This window comes from Myxocyprinus asiaticus, chromosome 6 (assembly GCF_019703515.2).
Source record: "Myxocyprinus asiaticus isolate MX2 ecotype Aquarium Trade chromosome 6, UBuf_Myxa_2, whole genome shotgun sequence".
NCBI lineage: Eukaryota > Metazoa > Chordata > Actinopteri > Cypriniformes > Catostomidae > Myxocyprinus > Myxocyprinus asiaticus.
The window spans coordinates 10,675,627-10,681,223 of record NC_059349.1 but is presented as its reverse complement, the minus strand read 5'-3'; positions in this window follow the sequence as shown (position 1 = coordinate 10,681,223).

The window sequence follows — 5,597 nt, the reverse complement described above, 5'->3', positions numbered from 1 at the left end:
AGTGATATAGCCAATTCAGGAATAGGGATTATTAAGAGGCCATGATAGATAAGGGCCAATGGGGGTACTGACCAGTCTCAACCCTGTTTAGCTTTAGGCTTATTTAAGTTTAGACATTCGCTAAAGTCCTTCATAAAAGTGCGCCTCGCTGGTTTGACACAGACTCCATGATAAGTGCATGTGCTGAGTGTCTGTGCTCGTGCTGCTGTCAATCATAGTAATTCCTATGTCAGGATGCTATTTATTGATTTCAGTTATGCCTTTAACACTGTCATCCCATCTACACTGATCTCCAAGCTCACTGACCTTGGTATCAGCACCTCCTTCTGTAACTGGACCCTGGACTCTTCCACCCTCATACTGAGCACTGGTGTACCACAGGACTGTGTGCTGAGCCCACTCCTCTACTCCCTCTTCACCTATGACTGTGTTCCTGTGCATGGATCTAACTCCATAATCAAGTTTGCAGATGACACCATGGTGGTAGGCCAGATCAGCATCTCTTGGGCACTCAACACCTCCTCTCTGATCAAGAAGCCGCAGAAGTGTTTCTACTTTCTAAGGAGACTAAGAAAAGATTGCCTGTCCCCTCAAGTCCTGATTAACTTCTACCGCTGTACCATTGAGAGCATAATAACAAACTGCATCAGAGTATGGTACAGCAACTGCATGGTCTCAGATTGGAAGGCCCTCCAGCGAGTGGTGTAAACCGCCCAATACATCACCGGTGTCCAGCTACCCTCCATAAAAGGTATTCAGGACAAGTGCTGCCTTCAGAGAGCAAGAAGTATCTTCAAAGACAACTCTCATCCCAACCATGGAATCTTTACCCCTCTTCCATCAAAAGGGTGTTACAGGAGTCTCCGCTGTTGCACTAGCAGGCTCAGGAACAGCTTTTCCCCTTCGCTGTCAACCTGCTGAACTCAGTAGCCAAGCGCTAACCCACCCCACACACACATCTACCAACCAAAAACTGCTGACTGAAATCTAATATTATGCTATTGCCTCTTTATGAAGAGAGTGAGTTTACATCATCATCATCATCATCATTAGCCTATTATTATTAATCGAAGAAGTTTCCCCAACTACCAACTCTTGGTTTCCAGAACTTTTCCAGAAATAAAACAGTTTGTTTTAGGTTGTACATGATGGTTCCTCTATGTTCCCTTAACCTCTTAATTTATATATCCTTTCTGCAATCTCAACAAACAGACAAGCCATTGATAAATTCATTATTTATTATCAGAATCAGCTTTATATAATTATTATATAATCATTAAAATCAGCCACAGCACATTTTGGAAGACTGATATATACTTTCTGCAACCCTTCTGTGCTTCAACACTGAAAACTGTGCCTTATTTTTCAGTTTCCTAAAAACTTCCTAAGCACCATTAATATGCACATATTAAAGGAAATTATTCAAAATAACCAATGACTTCAACACAATCGAAGGTTTTTAAAATCAGAAATGTATAGACAGACATAAAAATAAATAGAATAAACATTCAACAAACCATATGCAGCTCTCAGTATACAAAAAATATTTTTGCTACCACTGCTTTTGACAACACTAAGAGGACGTGCTTCTGCTCTCCTGCTCCATCTCTTATCTCTCTAGGGCAGGGTTTTGGAATGAAGGGGCGTGTCAAATTCAGTGGCCAATTCTGGTAGATGTTCCAGAATGGCAAACCATCACTTTAGCATCAGAGGCTGGTATCTTATGAACTATAATAAGCAACACCTCTCTTTCTATTTATTTAAATGTTAATAGCATATTAATAATATTAAATAAAATGAAAAGTTTTTCTCGAACCATGCACCTTATGTTGATGCAATTTCCTTTAAACTTTCCCATTTACTTTATACAATTACGGCAGGTAATGTTTCTCAACCCTTCAGCTTTGCACATTTGAATGTCGGCCTATTCACAACTGATGCAACTCATTAACTTTATGTTGGAGTATTAGGGTCGGTCACAACAGACTTTGTGCTCCATTTTCTTCCATTCACATGTAGGTGACTGCAGGAGAGCAGAAACTCAAGCAAGTGTGAAGAGGTTTTATCTTCTGCTGAGTGTTTAAAGGAATATTCTGGGTTCAATACAAGTTCAGTATAATCAACAGCATTTGTGGCATAATTTTGATTATGACAAAAAGTTATTTTGACTTTTCTTTAAAAAAAGCAAAAAATCAAGGTAACAGTGAGGCACTTACAATGGAAGTGAATGGGGACAGTTTTTTTAGGGTTTAAAGGCAGAAATATGAAGCTTATAACTTTAGAAAAGTACTTACATTATTTCTTCTGTAAAATAATTGTGTACTATGAGCTGAAAGTTGTTCATATAAAAAAATAATGGCTATAACTTTACACAGAAAAAGTATGTTAACATGCATATTGTTTATGCCTTGTGGCTATACTTTTGAAACAGTGAGTATTTGAACTTTTACAAATTGGTCCCATTGAATATGTAGAAGTGCAAATAAGATTTGAAAACTACAGCTGTTTCCACTGCTTTAATACAGTGAATCTTTTCGTTTGTAGACAAAAGCAGCATGAACATGCAACTAAACATTTTTTTGTGGATGAGAAATTGACAGAATTGGGTTTTTTTTTCTTTTCTGGGTGTCACACACAGCAATAATATGCACAGTGCTGAAGGACTCCAAGGGCAGGATTGAGAAAGACACACACGTATACAACGGTACATACATCAAAAAGAACCCATGAGCATTAAACCAACTGGCTTATGTATATTTGAATTACTATTTCTATCCTTTTGGCAAAGAAAAACAATTGTTGCAGAGATCTTCAAAAAATAGTCACTCTAAAATATATATATATATATATTTTATTTGAAATATGAAACATAAGGTGCACAACTTGTCTGATGACAGCAAAATTAATCTATCCACAAAATAACACTCTACACTCACTCTGCCAAATCTCTCTCTCTCTCTCTCTCTCTCTCTCACACACACACACACACACACACACTTTAAAATAATTCAGAATAAAAAATGAAGATTGGTTCAAGTCCCTAATATCCTGTTTGTGACAACAACACTACATGAACAAGAACTAGTACTGTTAATAATTTAGCAACAGTGAGGTCCCCACTTACTGTGATACACGTGTTGTAAAGTTTTACATTTAGAGCTATGATAGCCAAAATAATAACCATTTTATACCATCATGTTTGGTTTACCATCAGTTTCTCTTCTGGCTTTGTAAAATAGCTGATATTCCCTATTCCATCACATACAATGTTTCATTTAAAAGATATTTCATAAACTGTTCTCAAAGACATCAGGCAACATATGTATGAGCTAACCTCATTTTCCGAAGTTTATTAATAGTTATATAAGCAAAAGAGTTTAAACGCATTCTTAAAAAATAAGTCCTAAATTTGCAAGTAATAAATACAGAGGAACACCTTAATGAGGTAGTATTAAGGGCATATCAGGGTGTAACACACTTCTTCTCTTCACTTTTTTTCCAATGCTTTCTGCTCCAGTGCTTTCTCTGCCTCAGCTGGCTTTAGCATGTAGTCTTTGTACATGGAATAGACCACTCCTGCAAAAAAAACAGAAAATGTTGCAGTCTTTGCAACTTTGCTTAAAAGTATACAAATATAGGCTATAGGACTGGGTAAAATCATTGATTCTCCGATGCATCGCATCATTTGAACGATAGCGATACTTAAATCCCAAGATCGATTTTTTACTAAATGCGCAACTCTCTAATATGCAAGTAAATCACTCGCATATGAGATCAAATTTGGTGCTATTCGACTAAAATGTCTGTGATTATCCAATGGCTGGTAAATCTTCAGATTTCACTCACCAGTGATTGTGTAGTATAGTGGTGGAGTATTCAGCAGTCCAAAGACAAGATCCACACAATTAATTTTTCACAGAATAATGTCTCTTTTAATACCCTTTCTGTTCTTCACAGTCAATTGTTGATAAAAAAAAATAAAAATAAAATCCTAATCACGAATAGCACAGATGAGGTAAAGAAGCCATTTGAGTCCTCTCTTGTTAACATGCGCTCATTTACAGGCGCTCTTACAGAACTGTCAGTTTTCTTAAAGTAACAGTACCGATTTTTAACACATGTTCTCAAAATCATTGTAAATACTTGTAAACAGTATAAAATATAGGGCTGGGAATTGCCACAGACCTCCCGATTCAATATTACAATGATATTTCATAGCCGATTTGATATGTATTGCGATCCTGTAAGTATTGTGATGTAAATATAAATGCTTCATAAAAAGAAAAAGAAAAACATCCTTTTTCTCATAAAGAAATGTCTATTGGAGAAGAGTTGTGTCTGAAATGACACTTGTTTTTACTCTGTAATATATAATTTGCAGGTAAAAGGTAGGGATGTGTAAAACTATCAATTTAAAACTACCAATGGACCAGTCAGTGCATTGTCTGAGCTAAGGAACCCATGTATAAGGCTGCATTATGTCCTTTTGTATTCAACAAATAAAAATATACGATATATCATTTTAACTTATCTAACTAATTTTGTTATTTTAAAATGTAAAATATAACATTAATTACCATAGACTAATACTATTATCATAATGATAACTTTGCAACATACAAATGGAGGCTAAAGAGTAAACTTGTTCAAGAATTGTTGCTGGGGCTATACATGACACACGACAATTCACCTGTAGTCCCATTGCATGTTATTTGTATATCCATCCTGAGATAGTCTGAGCTCCTATGCAGTGTTCTCACAGACAAAAATATTCTTACATACTGCAAGGGCGCAGGGGGCCTGGATAGCTCAGCGAGTAAAGACGCTGACTACCACCCCTGGAGTCGCGAGTTCGAATCCTGGGCGTGCCGAGTGACTCCAGCCAGGTCGCCTAAGCAACCAAATTGGCCCAGTTGCTAAGGAGGCTAGAGTCACAAACTGCGAGGGCGCAGGGAGCCTGGATAGCTCAGCGAGTAAAGACGCTGACTACCACCCCTGGAGTCGTGAGTTCGAATCCTGGGCGTGCTGAGTGACTCCAGCCAGGTCGCCTAAGCAACCAAATTGGCCCGGTTGCTAGGGAGGCTAGAGTCACATGGGGTAACCTCCTTGTGGTTGCTATAATGTGGTTCGCTCTCGGTGGGGCACGTGGTGAGTGCGTGGATGATAGGGAGAATAGCGTGAAGCCTCCACATGTGCCATGTCTCCGCAGTAATGCGCTCAACAAGCCATGTGATAAGATGACGGATTGACGGTCTCAGACACGGAGGCAACGGAGATTCATCCTCTGCCACCCAGATTGAGGCGAGTCACTACGCCACCACGAGGACCTAGAGTGCATTGGGAATTGGGCATTCCAAATTGGGGAGAAAAAAAAAAAAAAAGTATTGTGAGGGCACGACATGTAGCCTAGTTTACGGCATCCAACAGTTTGATAAGCCTTTTTTACAACTAAGCTATTTATTAAAGCAGTGTCAGACAGAATCTGCAGAATGACTCCTGACAAATACTCTCCACAACATTTCAAATAATCTTTTGGATTATGCATAATAACAGAAATATTGATCACAACAGAGGATTTTGATATCAGACAGTGAACA